Source organism: Canis lupus, chromosome 26 (assembly GCF_048164855.1).
Source record: "Canis lupus baileyi chromosome 26, mCanLup2.hap1, whole genome shotgun sequence".
In the NCBI taxonomy this organism is placed as follows: domain Eukaryota; kingdom Metazoa; phylum Chordata; class Mammalia; order Carnivora; family Canidae; genus Canis; species Canis lupus.
The window spans coordinates 10,680,064-10,705,142 of record NC_132863.1 but is presented as its reverse complement, the minus strand read 5'-3'; the positions used below and the strand labels follow the sequence as shown (position 1 = coordinate 10,705,142).

The window sequence follows — 25,079 nt, the reverse complement described above, 5'->3', positions numbered from 1 at the left end:
ATTTCCCTAAGCCTTTCCTCAGGGGCTCTTCTTTTTCTTTTTTTTCCCCCTCATCTTCCTTCCATTCCATCAATTTGTCTTTTATGTCACTCACTTTCTCTTCCACCTCACCAACTCTAAGAGTTAGAACGTCCAGTTTGGATTTCATGTCAGTAAAGTATTTTTAATTTTGGCCTAAATAGATCTCAATTCTGCAGTAATGAGATTTCTAGCATCCTTTATGCTTTTTTATAGCCACCAGTAACTTTATTGTACTTCTGAATTGTATTTCTGACATCGTATTTGAATCCATATTCTGTAACTCTGTGGCAGAGAGTATTGCTTCTGGTTCTCTCTTTTGTGTGATTTCTTTCTTCTAGTCATTTTGTCCAGTGCAGAGTAGCTGTATGAACGAGCTGAGATAAAATTATCAACCATGACCTACCTCAATAAAATACAGCCAAGATGAGTCTGAAGAGGTCATAGATCAGAAAATAAAAGAAAAAGAAAAACAGAGCAGAGTAACACAAAAGGACCACTAAGGTGAAAAAGAGATTTTCAAACAAACTAGTAAAAATAAAAAATCAATAACCAAAAACAAAGAAGGAAAAAACCCTTGAAAAAAGCAGAAAAGAAAAAGGGGGGGGGGGGTTGTTGCTGGTGAGAAAGTGGTAGTGGAGAAGGAATATAGTCTCTCTGAGGGGACCTAGTGGCTGATCCTCTTGGTTCTGAGTGTATTTTGGTCTGTATGTTAGAAGAGGCTCAATCCTAAATTTATATATATATATATATATATATATATATATATATATATATATATATATATACCAGCAATACTTTCACCACAAAAACATAAATAAGATAAAAGAGGGGGTAGAATGGGAAGGAAGAGAGAATATAATCTCACAGAAGGAACCAACACAGTGATCCACTTGGTTTTGGGCATATTTTGGTTGTGTGTTAGAAGGTACTAACTTCCAGCATTGTAAAACAAAACGAAACAGAAAAAACACAAAAGAAAAACCCATATTTTGTATATCTCCCAAAATTAAATTTAATATACATTGTGGGGAATCCAGAAATGAAAAATGTCCCTGGATATCTAAGACATGTAATGTAGAAATATGAAAGTCAAAAAGGAAAAAACTTAAAAATGAAGACTTGGTAAAATATTGTAATTAAGGTGGGAAAAGAGAAAAAAATCTTAGAAAGTTTTAGCCTGATATAAAAAGGAGTCACAATGAAAAAAGAAGAAGGACCCTCTAACACTATATGCTATTCTCTCTCAGTCCTGGAGCTTCCCTTTGCTGCATGTTCAGTTAACTTGCTTTTCCCTTGCTATTCCAACAATTCTGGGGGAGGGGTCTGCTGCACTGGTTCTCAGGTGTCTGTGCCTGGGTGGAGATACTCCCCCTCCCCTTGCCAGGTGCTGGGCTTAGTATGAGCTGTTTGTCCTGTGAGCCCTTTGTTCCCCTGAGGCCCCTCCTCTCCCAGGTGCAAGATGAAATGAAGAGAAAAAAAAGTCGCAGTGGCCAGATTTCCAGCTCTGGAGTCGAGCTCCCCACAAGTAACTAACCGCAGTCTCCCCAGTCCACACTGGCCTAATGGTCCTGGTGGCAGGCACGGGTTCACTGATCTACACAGCTTGCCAGGTGTTCAGTGGCAGGAGAGTTCTTGCTTTCCTGTGCCCTCCCTGCCTCCACCTGTCCCAGGGCGAGTGGAAGATAGTTGGTTTTGTCTGCTTCATCACCCTTGGGTCCAGGGCCCTGAGTTGCTGGACCAGTGCCCCCAGGGATAGCCTCTCACAAAGGAAATGGAGGACAGCCGCCTCTGTCTGTTGCTGGGCTCTAGGGTAAAGTGAACTCTGGGGCCAGCCTGCATAAACCTGCAGGCTTCTCCCGAATGCCCCAGATTGTTGTGGTACTCTAGGCCTTTACTGAGATCGGGTCGTGGTTTGCAGTGAGCTTCCCTCACCACTGGCACCCCTTCTTTTATAGTGACTCCAGGGATCTTGAGGCTTCATTGCCCCTTCTGCGTTCTGCCCCATTTCCATGCTAAGCACTTTTCTATCAGGGAAAACTCAGGTGTGGATTTTTAAAGTTCCCACTTGTCCAGGGCTGGGCTTTCATGCCCTGGAGGCTTTCATTTTTCCACTTTAGCCCTGCTAGTTGTGGTTCCCCTCCCCCACTTCATTTCTTTTTAATTTTTTTCACCTCCTATTTTGATAGAAGCAAAAACTTTTCTATCTGTAGCATTTCAGCTGTTGTCTCTTTACATCTCAGGTCAAATTTGTAGTTGTTCAGGATGCTTTGAAAGTTATCTACGTATGTTTGTGGGACCAGATGGGTTGAGGACCCCTACTCTTAAGCCATTCTGACAGTCTCATATGAATCTTCCATTGTTTGAAAAAGTACAGAAATTGGAAAGTACTGGTGTTAGTTCCATTACACAGAGTCATTTTGGAGGTTTAATATTCACATAAACTACTTCAGGTAGTTATATATTGAGTTTGGATCATACAGTTTTGGGGAGGAGTTGAAACAGCCATGTCTCCATGTGTGTTAATCCTGAGGGTTCATGTTGAGCAGTGTGGATAGACAGGACTGGCTGGCATCACAATTTGTGGGACTCAGTGCAAAATAAAAGTATGTGGCACCTTTTAAAATTATTAAGAATTTAAGGGTGGCACAGCAAAGCATTAAACCAAGCATGTGATCCTTTTAACCACAGGCTACATAAAGCCATCTCTGCCAAAAGACTTATAGAAATGTACGTGATAGAGAATGTTTTTCTTCAAATAGAATTTGATACTTCACTTTTATTTTAAAAGGGATAACTTTATTTATTTTTAAAGGTTTTATTTATTCATGTGAGACAGAGAGAGAGAGGCAGAGACACAGGCAGAGGGAGAAGCAGGCTCCATGCAGGGAGCCCGACGTGGGACTCGATCCTGGGTCTCCAGGATCACGCCCTGGGCTGAAGGCGGCGCTAAACTGCTGAGCCACCCAGGCTGCCCAGATACTTCACTTCTTAATAAACAAGTATCAAACACCTCCTAGCTCTTGAGCATTGGTAGACCAAAGATAAACATGCTCTGTTTCCTCCCCTGTGAGAAGAGCTGATAGATACCAAAGGGAGAGCCACCATTTAAAACTTAGGACAGAGGGGCAGCCTGGATGGCTCAGTCATTTAGTGCTGCCTTCAGCTTACGGTGTGATCCTGGAGACATGGGATTGAATCCCATGTCCGGCTCTGTGCATGCAGCCTGCTTCTCCCTCTGCCTATGTCTCTGCCTCTCTTTCTCCATGTGTCTCTCATGAATAAATAAATAAAATCTTTAAAAATAATAAAAAATTAAAAAGTAAAACTTAGGACAGAGATGATAGATAATATTCTTTCTGTACCAGAATTAATTTTTCTGTTCTGAATTTATATATATTAGACTGTTTGGGCTGCTGTAATAAAATACCAGAGATTCAGTAGCTTATTAACAATAGAAATATGTTTCTCATAGTTCTGAAGGCTTGGAAGCTCAAGATCAAGGTGCCAGCATGATTGTGTTCTGTGAGAGCCCTCTTCCTGTTTTATAGCTGGTGCCTTCTCACTGTGTCCTCACATGGTAAAAGTGGAGAGGGATCTCTGTGGAGTCTGTTTTATTATTTTTATTTTTTTAGATAGAGTGCATGTACATGATGGGTGAATGGGCAGAGAGAGAGGGGGAGAATTTAAAGTAGGCTCCATGCTCAGCAGGAGCCTGATGTGGGGGCTCCATCTCACAACCTTGAGATCATAACCTGAGCTAAATTAAGAATCACATACTTAATGGACTGAGCCACCCAGGCACCCCTCCCCCACTTTTGAAGTCTGTGTTATAAGAACACTAATCCCATCTATGAAGCCTTCCCTCTCATGACCCTTCCGTTAAGCACCTCATAGAGGCCTAATACCATCATCTTCAGGGGTTAGGATATTTTTATTTGAACTATAGTTGACATACAATGTTATGTTAATTTCAGGTATAAACACTTGACATTTATGTACATTACAAAAGGCTCACAGTGATAAGTGTAGTTAATATATGTCATCACACAAAGTTATTACAGTATTATTGACTATATTTCCTATCTCTGTGTTTTAATTATTTTATAATTGGAAGTTTTTACCTCTTCATCCCCTTCTGCTATTTTACTCATTCTTGCCATCTCCTCTGGCAACTACTAGATTATTCTCTGTACTTATAAATCTATTTTGTTTTGTTAATTCATTTGTTTTTTAGATTCTACATATAAATGAAATCATACAGTGTTTGTTTTCTTCTGTCTGACTTATTTCACTTAGCATAATACCCTCTAGGTCCATCCATGTTGCTACAAATGGGGAGATATCATTCTTCTTTATGGCTGAGTAATATTCATGTGTGTGTATGGTTTGAGATCTGGAAGAGTGATGCCATCACCTTTGTTCTTTTTTCTCAAGAGTACCTTGGCTATTTGGGGTTTTTGTGGTTCCATACAAACTTTAGGATTATTTGTCTTAGTTCTATTTTAAAAAAAATGCTTTTGGTATTTTTACATAGGTTGCATTGAATTTTTAGATTGCTTTGAATAGTATGGACATTTTAAAATATTATTTTTTGTAGTCTATAAGCACAGTATATCTTTCATTTGTGTCATCCACCAATTTCTTTCATCAATATCTTATAGTTTTTCAGAGTATGGGTCTTTCACTCCTTGGTTAAATTTACTCCTAGGTATTTTATTCTTTTTGATGTACTTGTAACTGGGAATATTTTTTTTAAATTTCTCTTTCTGTTACTTTGTTATTAGTGTATAGAAAAGCAACAGATTTATGTGTATTAGTTTTGTGTCCTGTAAGTTTACTGAATTCATTTCTTAGTTCTAATAGTTTTTGGTGGAGTCTTTAAGGTGGCTATGCATATTATCATATAATCTGCAAATAGTGACAATTTTACTTCCTCCTTAACAATTTGGATGACTTTTATGTTTTTTTTCTTGTTTGATTGCAATAGTTAGGACTTCTAGAACTATGTTGAAAACAAGTCATGAGATTGGACACCCTTTTATTGTTCTTGATCCCAGGGGAAAAGCTTTCAACTTTTCACCTTGAGTATGATGTTACCTGTGGATTTGTCTTGTATGGCCCTTATTATGTTGAGGCATTTTCCTTCTATACCTACTTTGTTGAGAATTTTTATTATGAATGAATGTTGAATTTTGTCAAATGCCTTTTCTGCATGTATTGAGATGATCATATGTTTTTTGTTCTTCATTTTTGTTAATGTGGTGTATTGCACCAATTGATTTATGTACATTGAACCATCCTTGCACTCCTGGAATAAATCACACATGATTGCAGTGCATGATTCTTTTAATGTGTTGTTGAACTTGGTGTGCTGATATTTTTTGGATGATTTTTGTATCATGTTCATCAGAGATATTAGTCTATAATTCCTTTCTTGTAATGTCTTTGTCTGGTTTTAGTATTGCGTTAAAGCTTGCCTGGTAGAATGAATTTGGAAACATTCTTTTCTCTTCAATTTTTTGGAATAGTTGAGAAGGATAGGAATAAAATGCCTTTTGACTCCTGGGGGGTTTATAATTTTAACATATGAATTTGGGATTATATCATTCAGAACATAGCAGAAGATAAATACAAATAAAGATTGATTATGTTTTGGAAGAGTAACCAGAAAGAGAAAGTTCCCTGGATAATTTTGTTGCTTTCATTTCAAAGAAAGGAAAAAAATATTTTTCACTTAAAAATAAAAACGTGTGCTTGTGATTCTGGTAAGCCATTTATGATGAATATATCAAGGGAATATAAATATCATGTAACATGTCCATAATTTAGGTTATCATTGGATTTAAGTGAAACTTTTTTATACAGGGGTAATAGCACTGAGCTTTAATTGGTAAACAAAATGCAGATGCACTTGTATTTTCAATATATGTATCCAGCTCTTTTCACCCTTAATGTTAAAATACCAGCATTTTCTCTGTAGGATGGAGTAGGGTAGAGCTTGTGTATACTCTGCCACATGGCTCAGCCAGTACCTGTGGGTGGGGAACTTTCATCGTCTAGCCTAGGCATACTCAGGGAGAAAGCACCTGCCGCAGATCTCTTTATTTTTGAACTGATCCTCAGTGGTGTTGGCCAAGAGAGCCAGCTGGTGAGCTTATGTACCTATCCAGCCCTCCTTATGGTCTTTCCTTCAATGTTGGAAAAACAAAGTTGAAATTTGCCACATGTTTTAGCACTAGATTTGGCATTTACTGTGATGAATAGGTTGATTATATTACAGAGTCATATCCAGGACACTCGACCTTTCTTGCCTTACCATCCAAGGAGAAACATTTCTTCTGCTGCCTAATTTACTATAATTTACCTGGATGTGTTCTTTTGGGGGGTAGATAAGGTAGATATCTTTAACTATAATCCTGGCTGATTTGAGACTATTCCTATTGGCAATTGAATTTTATATCTATTTAGATTTATATTTTTAATTTTATTCCTATTTAGTTTTTTGAAACAGAGTGGTATCTGCTTATTGTAGGTTCAGATACCTAATTCTTCATTTATCTACTAGCTAACTGGGACTTTAGCTAAGACAATTCAGTATCCTCATTTATATAATAGGAACAGATGAATAAAATTCTTTTTTCCTAATGCAGTAGTTAAGGAATAGGTTTCAGAGACAGAAGTACCTGGGTTTGAAATCCTGGCCAGTTTGCTGTTTGCTACTTTTGTTTTGGACTTCACCTTTGCTTTCCGTCATATATAAATGAAAGATTTATTATAAAGATTAAAGAGGAGAATGTATGTAAAGAGCAAAGTGCATGGTACACAGTAAGCACTCAATATATTGCAGCTTTTAATATTATTATTCTTTTTCAGCCTAAAATCCTATTTTTGCATTGATTTCATTCATTTCTTTCTTTAATGAATACATATAGTGCTTTCTGTATGCCAGGTCCTGTTCTAAGCATACTACAGACATTGTCTTTATTAGATCCTCATGGTTACCCTATAAGATAAGTACTTTTCAGAATCTCTAATACAAAATTAATGCACAAGGTAAAAACTTGCCCAAGTGCACACTGCTTGTGATTAAGCCAGATACTTAAAAGATATTTTTAGCATTTGATTTATATAAAGTCTCTTGATTTTCTTTTTTACATTAAAGTGCAAGTCGACTCACTGTATTTTTGGTTCTTCTCAGGAAGATTTGAAGAAACATTAGGTAGCTTACTCTATTCCCTACCTTGATGGTGTTTCCGTGACTTTGATCAGGGCTAGCTGGAGGTAGCCCGTTTTTGTCACCAGAGTGTGCTGCGATTCCATGAATTTGAATTTACTGCAGCTGCTGCATAGCTGGAAGAGAATCTCTCCACTGCTTTTGCTACTGCTTAGCGACCATAGGTTTTTCAATTTGACTCTTTACCATCCCCTGGGCAACTGCCTGAGTTTCAAGTTATTTTCTTTTTGCGTTATGCCATCTTTTCCTGCTCACTGCTGTCCTCATGTAAATGAAGGAGCCAGGGCTGCTGGCTTGTTAGCAGAGTGCCTAAATGCCCCAGAAGAGCTCTATGTTGTCAAGCATTATGATGTTGCCATCACACTCATTATTTTGCTAAATAAGAAATCAGTTATGAGGTTGCCAAATTGATGGCTTTTTAAGAATTTGATAACAGCTTTTTGTTAAACTTGTCACTGCTTTTAAGATTTGCATGTACTGTCTTTCATGTTATCTGGTAAGTTCCTGATGAAGTTGAGATTAATCAGAGATGCATTAAAATGCTTATAGGTTTGATAGATAAGCCCCTATGGAATATTAATATTTTCTATAACCAAAATTTCTTATCATTATGAATAAATATTGCCTGTGATTCTGATTGCAAACGATTCGTTCATGTTCATTTGTAGATTAAAAGGGATACTTGGAAAAAAAAAAAAAAGGGATACTTGGGATGTTTATGTAGTATGAATTATGAAAAAAGCACAGATTAAAGTCGTAGGGTGGGTTGGGTAGCTACACACACATACACACACACACATAAACACCAAAGAGGCATAATAAGGCAGTGTCTCTGGCAGATTAATCTTACCTTCTACAATAAGTTAAGAAAACACTCCATGTTTTTCATCATTCTTTTTTTAAAATGAATTCACCTCTTGACGGTAATTATCCTAGAAAATTTGACCAGGGGAAGCTTAAAGAACTAACTCACCAAAATGAAGTTAGCATGGAAATGGGATCCTATCATTAGAAGTTGGTTATGTGCATTGTTTTCTGTATATTAATTAATCCGTAGTTTTCCTTTAAGGAAAGTTTTTACACTCTTACAGGGAGTTTGTCAAGAGTCTAGGCTGATTTGTGAGATATCTTGGGAAATGATTTACATTACTTTGGCAGAGACTTCTTTTTGCAGATAACACTGTCTTTAAGCAAACAGTGTTTGTATAACCACCTTGTGTAGCAACATTCAGCTAGCAGATAACAACCTTCACATGCCTGATAAAATGATGAAATCATTGACTAGCAGCATTCTTAAGTGGAGTCCACATTTTATAGCAATGTGATAATTCTGCTTAATGTGGAAATGGTTACAGAGTCTAATATGTGTGGAATTCCTGCTTGATGACCACTTGCTTGAAGAAAAAAAAATTCAAGAAGTTCTAGTCTGGTTATTTCATTTTGAATACATTTCTGACTATTTGATTTAATTGAATCCACTGACTAGTATGTTGGTTCATAACTTTGAAATGTAATAGACCCCTATGGAATGAGTATCCTCTATTAACCTTGTTTCAGACTAAAATAAATAAGAGATTTATGATTTTTGAATTGCATGTATAAATCACATTTTTGGGAGGGGAAAGTTAGCAAATAAAACATATTCTTGAAACATTAAAATAATTAGGTAAGACTATCTTATGAGCATCCCAGTGTCATAAGCCATTAAGAGATTAGATTTTAAATGTTTTCACCACAAAAAGAATTGGTAATTATGAGGCATAATGGAAGTCTTAGCTATGGAGATAAATGATTTGCAATATACAAGAGTATCAAATCAGTATGTTGTATGCTTTATACATACACAATGTTATATGTCAATTGTATCTCAATAATGCTGGAAAAGAAATTTCTGGATAAGAGATTGGGCCAAGTTCAACTCTGTATTTAGATTTCTTTCTTTCTTCTTTCTTTCTTTCTTTCTTTCTTTCTTTCTTTCTTTCTTTCTTTCTTTCTTTCTTTCTTTCTTTCTTTCTTTCTTTTTCTTTCTCTCTCTCTCTCTCTCTCTCTCTTTCTTCTTCTTCTTCTTCTTCTTCTTCTTCTTCTTCTTCTTCTTTCTTCTTCTCCTTCTTTCTTCTTCTTCTTCTTCTTCTTCTTCTTTCTTCTTCTTCTTCTTCTTCTTCTTCTTCTTCTTCTTCTTCTTCTTCTTCTTCTCCTTCTCCTCCTCCTCCTCCTCCTCCTCCTCCTCCTCCTCCTCCTCCTCCTCCTCCTCCTCCTCCTCCTCCTCCTTCTTCTTCTTCTTCTTCTTCTTCTTCTTCTTCTTCTTCTTCTTCTTCTTCTTCTTCTTCTTCTTCTTCTAGATTTTATTTATTTATTCATGAGAGACACAGTGAAAGGCAGGGACATAGGCAGAGGGAGAAGCAGGCTCCCCAGAGGATTCCATCCCAGGACCCTGGGAATCACAACTTGAGCCAAAGGCAGATGCTTACCCACTGAGTCACCTAGGCATCCCTAGGTTCCTTTCAAAATTAAAATAATTAAGGTAATCAGGTCTTATACTGGGCAAAGATTTTTTCCCCCCATATTTTATCTCAGTGATGTTTTTCTATCTTTGTTTTTTACAAACTCATTTTTTTTTTTTTTTAGGAGATTGTAAGGATAAAGATCTGATGCCTAGATAGATATAAAGGAGCATTTATCTAGAAATGCCATTAGCCATTTTTTTCATGTTCTTTAATGGACCTTCTGGAAATTTATAAGAATGTCTTAAGTATGTGGATTGCATATGGATTAAAGATAGACTTTAAAAAAATCTGAAATAAAGCAAAAATTTTGAAATTATTGATGAATTGAAATACAAATAATATACTCATATTTTCATTTCCTTATTCTAAACCTAGATTTGTCAATCACTGCTTTTCAGAGACTGTGTTTTGGTAAAAGTGCATATTATCCTTTAGCTTTTAATCAGGATATTTTCAAGTTTGTCCTACTTTCCAGTTTTCTTCTGTCCTCAGTCAGACCTTTTACTTACCCTGTTTCTGTTCATTTATTTATCTCTTACTTTTTATATGTAGAACAATTCACTTATTATTCATTTAACTAATATTTATTACCTGCCTTGTATTTCCCTGGTCCAGAACTGGGGTAAGATATTGATTACAGAAGTTTCTAATGTCTGTCTTCAGAGTGCTTACAATCTAGCCAAGCAAAGAAGAAATAGATAATTGAACTATGATTATAATTTTACATATTACAATATTCTTAAGTAGTCATATTTTTACATCTTCATACTAGAGGATATTATGTTACTTTTAGAAGCAGCCTATTTTTTTTTTTTTTTTGTTTATGAGGGTTAGTTGAAGGGACAACATTGTTATGTTATTTGTGTAAGCACAGGTTTAGTGACCATAATTACGGGGGTATTGCCCATTGTACTGTCTGAGGTTTTCACTTCTAGAATATTCCTCACTTCCACAGATTTCTCTCAGGGCTCATCATGTTCAGCTACTCTGTATCAAGACAATTTTTCATCCTAGAGTCTTTTCCTTATGCCTTGGTTTGGAAGTTTACCCCCATTTTCCCTGAAACCATGTTTCCTCTTCCCTTGTATACATATATTTATTATTAACTAAATTAATGTCCACAATAAAGCATTTTATATGTGTGTTGTGTCGATATGTGTTAGGCTTAAATAGAGTTTAGAATAAAGATGAATAGATTTACTTCACCCCTGCACTTACTGAAAGAATTTATAATCTAGTATATTTGATAGTTACAAATAAATACTAGTTAATGTCATGATTATTCTTTATTTCCCAGCTCAGAGTTGGGGTTCAAAAAATACTGATTCAGTTAATTTGTGTTATTTTTTTTTATAGATTTCTAAGGAGAGAAACATCTCTTAGAAAAGATTGACTTCCGTCTGTGTTCATTATGCTTGAAATCATTAAACCTCTTAAAATTATGGATAATGGCCACTAGTTTGAAGACATATATTGGGAAATATCTGAAATGCTAGTTTTTGTTGTTTTCTTATTGGCAAAGTCCTAAGTAATAGAGCTTTGATTGCACGAATCTCTAGAAATCTAATGCTACCTTTTTTTTTAGTTTCTCAATATTATTTTCTCAAATAGTTCCATAATGTTTATAAAATATTTAATTAATTTGAAAATCACACACAATATCCCTATTCTTTCTCACTATTAAGTACCCTATTAGAGAGTTTTTATGGAATTTGAGCTTCCTTTTTTTTTTTTTTTTTTTTTGAATTTGAGCTTCCTAAAGATTTATAGTAAGTGTTCATATTTTCCAAAATAAAGAAGCAATTAATTTCTGAAATTTGAACAGCATATTCAAATTAATATTAGCATAATGTTATTAACATTGTTGTTTTCTGCATATTACTTTGTTGGAAACCTGTTTAATCACTGCCAGGGAGACTGTCATTTTCCGTAAACTAGTATTCTTCTGAACCATTCCTTCTTTGTAAGGCTGATTATAGTTTATCCCCAATAAAGGTTTCTGTCAGTATTGAGTTACTTTGTAATTTAGTTGTCGGCATTGAAAGCTGAATTAAAACGGTAAATTTGTCATTTAGTTCTGCCATGTCCCCATTTGTTACTGCTTGGGCCGACTCAGGTTTCTGCTGTTCTAATCAGTTGTAGATTTGGGTAGAATTTAGCAGTTAATTGGGGGAAGGGAGGAACAAGAGAAAAAAGATACACAGCCTAGTTCTGATGTATGATGCTCTACAATCCTGTGATGTTTTCTCTCTGCAAGTGATCAATTCCTGGCTACCCTTTGACACCTATCCTTACTTTTTCCTTGTGGAGAAATCAAGGAAATGTCTGCAAAGTCTTCTAGATTGATACTGATAGGATGGAGGAAAGTTCATCAAGTTTTTTCAAACGTCAGAAGTTAAAGTTTCCTTCTGGGATAGGAGTCAGAGCATCAAATAGCTAGGGAGAGAAGAACTGTAGAGCAGCTTCTCTCAAACATTCCTGTGTATTATAATCATCTGGAGAGCTAAGAAAGACCACCAGGGCCAGGGCTCCTTGAAAAAGGCCAGGGCTTTTATATTTACACTGAATTCCCCAGGTAATTCTAGTAACCAACCAAAGTTTAAGAATGTCTATCAGGGGCTAAAAAGATATCTCCAGTCTGAATTTCCTGGGCACCATGAGTGATGAAGGGAAAGTAGTAGAGCAGTGAGAGGAGAACTAACCTTTGTGAGGGCCTGTTATGTTCAGGTAACAAGCTAGCTGTTTTTGGGTGCTATCACCCTAAATCTTCATAGCAGCAGCACAATGAGGTAAATATGACTTCTATTATATAGGTGAGCAAACTAAAGTTCAGAACAGGGACATAAATTTTCTAAGATGGTGCAGTATACGCATCAGAATTTGATCTATGTCAATTCTGTTTGTATCTAAAAACTACTTTTCCCGTTTGTACCTTAATGAGTTGTAAAAATTAGACAATGTATGCAAAGCACTTTTAAGCACAGCACTGGATGCTTCTATAGTAAGCTTTCCATGTTAAGAATCATCATCATCATCATCATCATCATTATCATTACTATAGTTCTTGCTTCGAGACATGCATGATGTTAGAGGCCAGTGATATAAAGATAATAAGACATGACTATCCTTAAACCGTTTAATAATACTGGAAGGACCTCACAATTGAAAGTAGTATTTTATTTCTTCTGGGCATCCATTATAAAATGTGACTCAAGTCAGGTAGAAAAGCAAGATATGCTGAAATAGAGAGATGAAGGCTGTGGTAGGGCTTATGCCCAGGCCAAGGGACAGACTTCCCACATTCAAGCCTCCCACTGAGTGCAAATTCGAACTTGCGCTGCAGAAAAACTCACAGTTGCTACATGTTGTGGATCTTAGGCCATTTAAAGAGTTTTTGAGCACTTAGCATTTATTTCTATCAAATGTGTTTTTAGAACCCTTACTCTGATTCCTATTTTATTATTTATTTATTTATTTATATTTATTTTTTAAAGATTTTATTTATTTATTCATGAAGACACACAGAGAGAGGAAGAGGCAGAGACACAGGCAGAGGGAGAAGCAGGCTCCATGCAGGGAGCCTGATGTGGGACTTGATCCCGGGACTCCAGGACCACGCCCTGGGCCAAAGGCAGGCACCAAACTGCTGAGCCACCCAGGGATCCCCTGATCCCTGTTTTAAATAAAAATATTGTAAGTGAGCACAGTGTTTGGAAAAGTGACTATTATAAGGAAAACTTCTTCCTTTCAAGTTAGTGGAGATTTTTGGTCTTTTGAGCATCCTCTTGATTTTTTGCCTTTCTTATGACTCATAAGAAAATTAGCCAGAATGTAAGAAACTTGAATCTGAAACTAGTTGTTTTATTACTCTTAGATATTAGAATTAAGGTAATAGTGGAAGGGATAATTGAATTTTTTGGCTGAATTGAAGTTTTGAAAGTTTCTGAATTTCAGTGCTGCTATGGATTCATGTTTGAGTTATTGTGGTTACTCTACCTTGTGTTTATTTGTAGCTTCTAGTTATCAGCAGTGCCTGACACAGTGTTTGACCTGAAGTGAATATTCAGGAATTATGTTTGACATGAATGCATGAATGACAGTAAATAATTAGCAAATTACTGGTAAATTAGTAATTGAAGAACATTTTTTGTGATAATCATACCATGTTGAATAAATTACTCTGGAAGACATTTGTATACTGAGATTTAAAGAATGTGTCTGTGAAGTCTAATTATTTTGTAAGATTTCATTTCATTAGGTTCTTTTTGGTGTCACTTCCACAGAAAATAATTTTATTATTTTGGTTTTCTTCACCTGTCTAGCTTTCAGATTTACTTTTGTCAGTCATTGATAGTATCTTGTTTAGTTGAGGAGGATACATTGTTACATATTCCTCCAGATTAATACTTAGAAGCCACATTCTTCATATTTTATTTTCTGTCAAACCAGTTATATTTGGTGAGATGAGTTTTCATGTGAGCAGAGAAATTGGTGGTTATATCATGCAGAACCACATTTCCTCTTACTTTAAATGGATTTAAAAGTGTTAAGAAGCTATCAAATTCTTTTCCTAAAAACAAAAACTTGTTTTTGATATTTAATATTTGCAATTCATTCTACTGAACATATTTCATTGGCTGTTATTTAATGTAATGAATTATATTCTTCCAGCTGTAAAGCACTCAGAAGGTTGTAAATAGCTGACTGCTGTTCATGTTGTTTCTTCCCACTAGAGTAATGAATTAAAAAAATACACATCAGTATGAATTTTCAGTATTTCTCCTGGTTCAAAATGTTTTGCTTAGGAGTGTTTATTAATTTTTTAAATTAAGACTTTTTCAAGAGCAATTTTAGATTTACAGCAAAATTGAGGGGAATGTACAAGATTTCCCATACACCTTCTGTTCCCATGTGTACAACCTCTCCAATTATCAGCATTCCCCACCAGAGTGGTAGACCTGTTAATAGTTGATGAACCTACATTGACATATCATTATGAATCAGAGTCCATAGTTTGTTGATATTACTCTTGGTGTTGTACATTTTATGGGTTTGGATAAATGCATAATGATATGTATCCAAGTGTTGTCTTTTTTATATCTTTTTTTCTTAAAGCTATTAAAATATACTATGATTTTCTCCTTATATTCTGTTTTTATGCTATGAACATAAATGTATGTTTTTGTGTAAGATGATTTCTTATCAACCAATAGCTAAGCACTATTTCTCTCCATTTTCACACCTTTCCTCCCCATCTCTTCATCTTCTGTGTCTTCCATTTTATCTTCACTTTCCTTCTCTGTTAGCCTCTTTGCTCTCTTTTACTCGCTCCTTGCTCCTCTGAATTTCCCATCTCCCCCCTCACCAGCTGTACTCAAAGAAGTTAAAAATTGAGGCTGGACTTGGTTTTTATAAGGACTAATTATGCTGATGCAGCACAAAGTCTGACATTTAAAAGTTGGGTTCCTGCATAGGGCTTGAATTAGGAAATTGTGTTGCCATGTAACTTACTTTTTTCTGGAAACTTGTTCTTTTGCTTACCTTTAATAAGTAAAAGCCTAGCTATGCCTTAAAAATCTTATCTAGTGGATCCCTGGGTGGCGCAGCGGTTTAGCGCCTGCCTTTGGCCCAGGGCGCGATCCTGGAGACTCAGGATCGAATCCCACGTCGGGCTCCCGGTGCATGGAACCTGCTTCTCCCTCTGCCTGTGTCTCTGCCTCTCTCTCTCTCTGTGATGACTATCATAAATAAATAAAATTCAAAAAAAAATCTTATCTAGCAAACAAAGCTTGTCATAGTGAGTGTTATATGGTAACAACTCAGTGTGTAGTTATTTATTTCTGGAAATATTGTATCTTTCTTCTGAATGTAGGTACTTTTTTGTTTTGTTTTCCCTCAGCAAAATAACCTATCAGGCTAAATAACCTAATCATCTGAATAAGCAAGGAGAGCATGAAAATATTAGGAAGAAGAGATTCCCTGCCACATCACTCCCCCTTTCTGATCAGTACAGTCATTTAATTTTATTTTGTTGTTATTCTTCCTGAACTTTCTTCCTCCCTTCTGTTTTTTTTAATACTTTTTTCCATATCATATCATTATTTTTAATGTCCAATGTTTATAATATGAGGGCCAGGGCTTTCTCCCCAACTCAAGTTTATAAATTTTTGATTGGCTTGTGTGGCCAATAGGGATACTTCTTCTTGTCTAATTTGGTTTCTGGGAAGACTTCATTCAGGTCGTCAGTGGTCATCTGATCAAATAGAATTATGTTCTTCATCTTCTCCAGCTCTTTTTCATATTTTTCAGTCCTGGCCTTTGGGAGAGACAAAAACTCAGCATAGCTTTTCACATCTTCTTTTTCCTCAGCATCCACTTGGACAGTGTATTTATCCTCTGGCACAGGAACCTTCAGGGCATTAAACTTCTTCTCAAAGTCATCTACCAAGCCAGCCTTTGCCACATTGGCCTTGTAGTAAGCCCAGTTGATAGCAGGTGGTTTCTCAGGAAGAGTAGCCAACCTGGAGGTAAGCATCTCATTCCAGGATTTCAGAGAGTTGGCAATGGCCTTCTGGTTTCAGGGTATGATCTCCCCAGAAGCTACCCAGTCAATGGTTTTTAGAGCAAGTTTTTGCCTAGCCATCTTGAGATCCTTTACCGACCCCGGCGGCCCACACTCCACAGCCTTTTTTCCATACTTTTAAGGTAAAGACTTCTTAGCTGGAAATCAATTCAGATAATAAAGTATATTTTAAGGTAGTAGTTTTTTTTATTTGTAAGAAGAAAACTTTACTAATAAAAAGAAGGATGGGGAAAGGGAGAGAGAAGAAAAATGATGAGTAAGGCAATTAATTGTGAATTTACTAAGGGGTAGAAGTGAGCATGATCTAAAGGAAAATGTAATAGAGTGACTGCTTCTGTTTTAAAAGAGCAGAGATTGGGAGTTATATGACTTATGTTCTAAGTGTGATTCTGTAATAAATCATGTAACATTCCTGACAACAGAAATTTCCTGCTTGTTATATGTAGTAGAGGAACAACATCCCAATTTTACTTCTCAAAAAATTATAATTTTTATGGTAATTTTATACATCATGTATGCCACTTTTGCTAAATTTTATAAGTTGGAGAAAAATGGACTTTGCCATTTTTATTGAAATAATACTTGTATACAAGTGAACAGAAAATGTGAAGTGGCAACAAGAATAAAATAAAGAACATTTATAATCCCATCACCCCAGGGATCACCTACAGTTACATTTTGATGTATTCTCTCAGGTCTTATTCTACACATAAATTTATATTTAATTTTTGAAAAATGGGATTATACTCAGTGTTTCATAGCCTCTTTTTTCTTTACAACCTGTAATAATCTTTTTATTTCATAAACTGTCTTCTAAAACATAATTTTCAATGACCGTATCCTATTGATATGCTCTGTGATAACTGCTTGATCGTTGATTGCTGAGCACCTAAACTTTTTAATAAAGCTTTTTGTTACTATAAATTGTGCTGTTAATGACTTTTTTTTTAATACATCCTTATATACGTTCACTATCATCTTTGGATGAATTTTTATAAAGGGATGTGAAGAGTCAAAGGGGAGGCATTTTTAAGGTTCTTGATACACAGTGGGAAGTGGTCCTCTAGAGTGGCTATCAGTTATTCATTATGACTTTGGTTATAAATGGCATGGTCTGAAGCTGTGAGGAAGCCATCTGTTTGTTGTTGTATGTTCTCAGTTCTAAGGATATCTAGAAAAATGGTCATGTGTTGAGCTTACTGCATTGATTTTTATGGATGATTTTTATGGTTGGACAAGTAACCATATGCATGGATAAAACAAGATGGATAAAACCATCCATTAACTAGTTTTTTGAAGTGTATTTTATGTATACAGTGCTCAAGTCAACTTTAAAAAATAGTACGTTAATGGAATTCTGCTGAATGATATTCTCTAAAGGAGGTCTATATTCATTACTCAGTGTCAAATAATCATAGGTAGGTTTCTTCCCAAAAGAATAAAAAAAAAGTGTTTTTGTTATTGAACTTATTATGCTTAGGGTAGCACTGAAAGAGAAGATGGATGAGCAAAAAGGGGTCAGAAAAGTTGAAAAGCATTGACAAAGTTGATGCTCATGATCCTTCACACTCCAGTTTGAAGTCAATGTAAGATAGATTATATTCAGCTAATAATGTATTATGCTGTGATATTCACCCTGGATTTAGGATGATATTCTGTCTCTAAAATCAGAAAGTTATTTGGAAAACTGTGGCTATTCTTTAATTTTTAGAAACTTTTTGGGCTTAGAATTTTTTTTAAGTTTTTTTTTTTTTTTTTTTTTGAGTAATCTCTGCATTCAACATAGGACTTGCATTTACAACCCCAAGATAATAGTCACATGCTCTACTGACTGAGCCAACCAGGCACCCTGAATTTTTAGAAACTTTTAATTAGATTTACAGTGAATTGCATTTAGTGCTAGTTGGTTGCCTACTCTGTTAATTGTAGGTAGTATAATCTGATGAAGTAGAGTTCAGAACTGGGAATTATTTACTTTCAATTGTTTGAAACTAGCCTAGTGTCTGACACTTAATGATATTAGGACAGTTATAGAAAAAAAACTTTAAATCATTTGAGATGTTATGGTACTATGTTGTACCTGCCAATCAAATTTTGTGTTACTTATGCAACTTAAAGATCATAGTGCAGTTTTTAAGACATTCCAGCAGTGCTGTTTACGTGTGTGTGTCTATTTAACTTCTGAAATCTTAATTAACTTGAAACTCTTAAGAGTAAGAATGATGTGAAGACGGGATGTTCATGAGTTTAATTTTAATTACATGATATTATGTGCATTCTACTGCAGAGGATGCCTAGATTTTTTTCCCCAAGACCTAGTGAAGGTAAAAAGACCTAGTGTTGTTAGGCTCAGGTAAGAGTTTGGCATTGAAATACTGGGTAGGAAATAGTGGAAGGGAGTACATTGTTGCCATAGACAGCCATGAAAGTGCGCCTTACACCTCTGATTTTAGCTGCTTCCTAGAAAGAATATTCTCTAAGTATTGTATTTTTATTTGGATTCTCCTGTTTCTTAGCAAAATTTTAACCTGGTCTGTGATGATACTTTTTGAAAGAAAGATTAAAACATGGTCTAGTTACATGGCAATCAAAAGTATCTCTACAACTGATTCCAGTGTAAAAAATTTAACTATCTTGAATAGTACTTTTATAATCAATTTATACTTAAGCTGGTTAATTGGCTTTGTTTTCTTTATCCTAGGCTATGTTTCAGAGATGTTTTGGCTCAATAGAACTGTGTGTGTACGTGTGTGTGTGTGTGTGTGTGTGTGTATGTGTAGAGCAGGGGGTTTCCCCTAAGCCCCATGTAGTTTTTTCTTTGAACTAATCAACAAAATATAATATCTAATATGATAGCAGAATTTATCATTCTGTTAGCACAGTTAGTTTTGTTATATTTGACAGCAAAATATTTGATGTTTTTCTTAATGCTCTGAATAAATTAAGCCAATCAACAACAATCAAATCTTTTGAATCTTTTTCTCATTCTGTTTTTTTTTGTCTTCTCTGTGTTTATTTTATTATCTATTTTCAATTATTCCAGGTACTGATACTGTATTATGGCTTGTTGATACATAATTTTGGCAACTCCTGTGTTTCTGTTGGTAAAATGTTTTCATAGACTCTATCAAAATGTCATCTGTTATTGTCTTTGTCAAGACATTTTTAATTTATACCTTTTGGTAAGCAATTTTCCATCATTGTATGCTTATATTAATTTTTCATTCTGCATTGACAACCATTTTATATTAAACAACTTAATTTGCTTTGATCATAAATTAAAATTGGGCTGACTGGATAACTATAAACATAAATATAATTACAGATGTCAGTAATCAGCTCTTCATTCTCTGATCTGATTGAAATAGTGGACTGCTAAGGTTATAATTAGGGAAGAACAGGATATATATATATATATATGTATTATATATACAAATATGTATATATAATTTTGCGAAGAAAATTCTAGGAATAGTAAGAAGAGGGAGGGTGAATTCAGTGGACTTTTCACTAGGGGTAAGTTGTAATTGCTAGGAGGGAAAAAGGACTTTTTGGCTGAGAAATGAAAACGATGGTGGAAGTACAGTCTTTGGACAGAAAAAGCCAGTAGAAAATTTTCCTAGTGGGTGGCAGGTAACCCTAGGCTTAGACAAAATAGAGTATTCAAAGTGTAAAGAAAGAGGGAAAGAAAAGTCCTTTTGGGAATGTTAAAAGGGAAAGAGGCCTGAAGTTTTGGGTATTTTATGATCATGTATAATCAGTGTGGGAGTAGTGGTTGTCTAGTTCCAAGAACATGTTAAGATTTTTATTATACATAATCTATATGCAGATATTAATAGGAACAGATTATATTAACATTTTTATATTGATCCTCAAAGAATAGAAAATACCTCAGCATGTTGTTTCTAAATGTGTCAAACTGAAAATAATTATCTGGTAAATAATCACATTTTTTTCAGTTAAAAATTTGTTATATATATTCTCTATTTGACAAAGGCTAAAATAAAGGTATTAAAATGAGAGAAAATAGATCCTTCTTAAAAAAAGCATTCATTCATTATGCCACTTAAAAAATTCCACAAAATTTTAGTTCTAATGTGTATTAGTTACTTATAAATCTGGTTCATGTAAAGAGAAGCAATATTTTAATAAAGCATGTGTATATATATACATACATACACACACATATATATAGTATCAAATATATATAGTATCAAATATATATATATATTTCATATATATCAAATATATATAGTATCAAATAGGAAGAGGATGTTTTTCCTTTTTTTTCCCCTGGGTCTTGTTTTATAGTTTATTTCAACACTCTTTGCCAGTGTGGAGAAATGATTTGTCCACTGCTCCGTGAAGAACACTAAAATGCAATAGGAGTATTTTAAATCCACAAGTATTAAGAAGAAAGAACAAGCCTATTTCCCAAGACTTTGAACTAAGGCTACATTATTTCTAAATAGCATTAGATCTACTAAATATTTAAAAAGCTTTTAAAGATAAATAGCTCTTTTTCATTCCCAATGATGTGGATGACTTGGTTGAGTCTGATTTTTGGATTGTTGTCATCATTATTGACTTGAAACATTACATAGGTGCTGTTCTCATTATGCCTGATGAGTATACTGGCCAGCCTTTGTTCTAGGATGAAAACTTTTTATATGATGAGAAGACCAGCAACTAATGAAAATTCCACGGGCACTGAAAATGGAACTTGTTAGGATAAATTTAGTGTGTCATTTAGTTATTACCTTTTAACATTTTATCAGCAAGATCTGCTGAAACTTTCCTTGGGAGTTTGGCCTCACATTCCTCCGTCTGTCTGGAGCTGTTCATTTTCCTCTAGTCCACAAGCCTATAGAATAACTTATTTCAATCTTTGGAGGCACTATGTAACAAATCTCTGTTTTAGCATTTATCAAGTGTGTCATAATTCCTTGTTTATAGGTCACTCTTCCTTACAAGAGTGTGAGGTCTTTAAAGATGAAAAATAAGTGCTTTCTTCTTTGCATCTCCCCAGGACCTAATCTTGGGTAGATAGTAAAGCTCTGAGAAGGGCTGGAAGGGAGCTTCAGAGAAGCCTCTTGGCTGTGTTTTACAGTTGAAATAATCATTAATTTCAATTAGAATGAGAGGACATTATTTTGACTTGAAAATTCTAGTGAGATTCATTCCTTAACCAGAAAAACTGAAATGTATTTATTATACTTTTTATGTAGGTCTAAAATATATATAGCATTTAAAATTAATTATAAACATTTCTTTAATAACATTTGAAATTGAAGACAGATAATTGGCTCAACTGATTCAGATGCCTTTAAAAATTTCTACTGCAGTGTCTACCTTTTATATGTCTTATATTTTACTCCTTCTTTATGATTAAATATTAGGTGCCTTCCCCTCAGTATACTATTTTATATACAAATTGATTATCTATGATATAAGGAATGTTATACATTTTAGAACTTCACTTTCTTGTCTTTTTGACGTTTTTGACTTAGGGAATCTATAGACATGACTGATGAAAAGAGATTATTTGCTTTCACTTAATTCAACCTTAAGCCTTCAATCTGACTTCATTTAAACAAGTCAAGATAGATGTGTTCCTGACTTTATTAATCTTAAAGGAGGAGATTCCACAGACTCTTTAGTAATTTATTTCACTACATCATATTAATTTTTTTCTGTTGTAGTTAAGCTCATTTTAGAAAATGTTTTAAAATCCATGGTACCCTTTTCTCAAAACAAGCAGAATTAATTTCTGTTATTAATATGCAGCCTATAAAAGTTCTCTATCATTTTAGCATTTTAATTATAAATTCAGAATCACTGTGCCTATGTCATAGTTAAATTATCTTTTTGAAAAAATACATGTAAGAAATTTTTTTATTTTTTCACATATATAACCAGGAATCCTCATCAATTTATTTGAAAAACTGCAGGTGGGCATATCTGTGTTACAGCTATTTTTCACTACTTCTTTGGGATCTTCTTTCATTTCTGAAATGAAATAGAAAAACAATATTTTAAGAAATGTATTACCCTTTGGCTTCTTATTTTGCTTTTATCAGATGCTATTTTTATTTGCATATTGCTTAACTGTGGAATGCTGTAATTTCTAACCCATTATCTATATTACCTCCAGGTTATTAGCTTAATAACCTGAATAAGAATTGAATCTTATAGTATTGAAAGTAACATTTCCTGTTTATATAATCTGTTAACCCAGCTTTGAGTTCCCATTAAATTTCCATCATCAATGGCAAGGTAAATTAACTTAGAAGCATAATCACTGAAAATTTACTATGCATATTTTTAAAGGTTGCATTTAATATCCATTTTAGTTTACTCACTATTTATTTTTTATATTTTAGGTTTTTTTCTAAAGTCATCCATGTAGTGAGGTAAAAGTCATCAAGTTGAAGTTAATCTTTAAATAATATTTGTGTTCTTGAAACTTTTTTTTTTGAAGATTGGATATTATCTGATTGCTAGAGTTGCTGATTGCCAACTATTGAGAGACAATGTCTGAAACACAATTTTTGATTGGAATAAATGAAACTGCTTTGCAATAGTCCAGGTAATTTCTCTGTAAGGGTCATTGTGGGATTTTAAATCTTCTACATAGTTTGATATTTTATACATTACTAGGAGTTTATTATCAAAGTTGTTAAGATATTGATTTCAAACAATACCCAATTCTGTTTATTTAAGGGAATATTTATACTCCTTTTGGTCAAGTTCTTGAAACAAACTGGTACATAGATGAAATTAGAGTGACTGACTCTCAAACTGGACCAAATTAAACTACCAAGGAAAGATTAGAAGAAATGAGAAAGGAGCAAGTGATGCTTCTTAAGTAACATGCTATAAAAAGTCTTTTTTTGTAGACTATTTAGAATGAGGTGTACGTAAATTGAATTATTTCACAAATGCCATCTATTTTGACTGACTCGCAAATTATATGTCTTTACAGAAATAAAATATTTCCACTTTCTCTTGCCTAATATTCATATGTATTTTGGTTAAGGACAATACTTCCCAGGATAGCAGGGATGTGTCTGACTCATATTTGTATTCTTAATGATGTATCTTAGTGATACATAATGGCTACTGAATAATTTAAAAGATAAATGAGTGATTGCATTGATGAATGAATGAAAACCCTCAGTTATCAGGGTGGAAATTCTAAATTATTAGACTATGTTATCTTGCCTGTCTTCCCCTTTTTGCAGTCTCTTCCTACTAGGTAAGTCCTCATTAGGACATTAGACTCTGGACTCTAATCTCCGATGTTACTATCATCATGATTTTCAGAAAGGAACTGACCTCCTCTTGTTTTTAAGAAATTGTTAAGTGTGTTTGTGTAGACTTTAGTGGAATTAACCCAGTATGATTTTTTTGTTCAAATCATACCATTTTCATTTTGTTTTATTACTGAATAATGTATCAATAGTGAATAATTTAGTAATAAGGAATGGTAAAATGCAATTGTCATTAGTTGTCTCTTGTGATCTTATATTTTTTGAGAAAGAATTGTTTTAAAAATATTTTGTTCTGGCTTGGGGTCCCTGGATGGCTCATTTGGTTAAGTGTACAACTCTTGATATCAGTTCAGGTCTTGATCTCAGGCTTGTGAGTTTGAGCCCACACCCAGTGTGGAGCCTACTGAATTTTTTTTTTTTTTTGAATTTTTTTTTTTTAAGAGAGGAATATGGATCATAGGAAAAATTTTAGTGATTATATGGGAGAGGAAAAAACAAAAAAACAAAAAAACAAAAAACAAAACTCCTTTAGTCCCATGATGGGTTTTTAATTTTCTCTGTGTTTAGTGTGTATGTGTTTTTTGTTTGTTTGTTTGTTTGTTTTAAATATTTTATTTATTTATGAGAGATACAGAGAGAGAGAGGCAGGGACTCAGGCAGAGGGAGAAGCAGGCTCCATGCAAGGGGAGCTCGATCCCTTGACCCTGGGATCACGCCCTGAACCAAAGTTAGACGCTCAACTACTGAGCCACCCAGGCGTCCCTGTGTATGTGTTTTATACTGGTGTCTGTTTCTTTATGCCCTAAATATTGGTTCTCCAAATTTCAGTTGGTTTTCTATTTCTATCTCACTAATGACAGTTTATCCTTTAGAGAATAGCATCTATTTTCAAGGCTTCAAATATCACTTCTATAAAGCTAATTATAGAATATTTTTCTTTAGTTTTAATCTTACAATTGAGTCCTAATTCAGTACTCTCAAGTTATCTAATGTATATTTCTACCTAAGGTCTCTAGCCAGTCCAAGCTTAACATTTTTAGAAACAGTTTTTTCATCTTACCCTTCTTCAGTAGTTCAGACACTTGGATTCACCTTTGACTCCACCTAATTTTATCTCTCTACAATTGTTTTTCCTTTTGGGGATATGTGGTGGCTTTTTGCATGCCTTCCATTTTCACCGTCTTCCTTCCAGTTCAGTCAGTTATCATCCTCATAATCCTTTTTCTTATAGCTACTTAACTGTTTTTCTGGCCTATGAACTGTATGCAATGGTTTGCTTCACCATACTGCTTTTCCCTTAAAAAGTATCAGTGCCTTACATTGCTTATAGTTAATAAAGAAACTCATTAGCTTAAAGTTCTTTCTTAATTTTACCCTGCCCTGGTTTTGATTCCAGTCCTTCAGCTTCTGATATCAGCTACTCTAATTAAACAAGTTGGCACAAGTACTGTTCAACATGGCTT

General features: G+C 34.5%; 1 protein-coding gene and 1 pseudogene across 4 annotated transcripts in view; one reads left to right on the top strand and one right to left on the bottom strand.

Annotated features, from left to right (window-relative positions):
* Positions 1-25,079, top strand: part of MACROD2 (mono-ADP ribosylhydrolase 2) — a 1,923,575-nt gene that overhangs the window by 117,287 nt on the left and 1,781,209 nt on the right. The window lies entirely within an intron of this gene.
* LOC140617842 (ATP synthase subunit d, mitochondrial pseudogene) lies at positions 15,859-16,402 on the bottom strand (annotated as a pseudogene).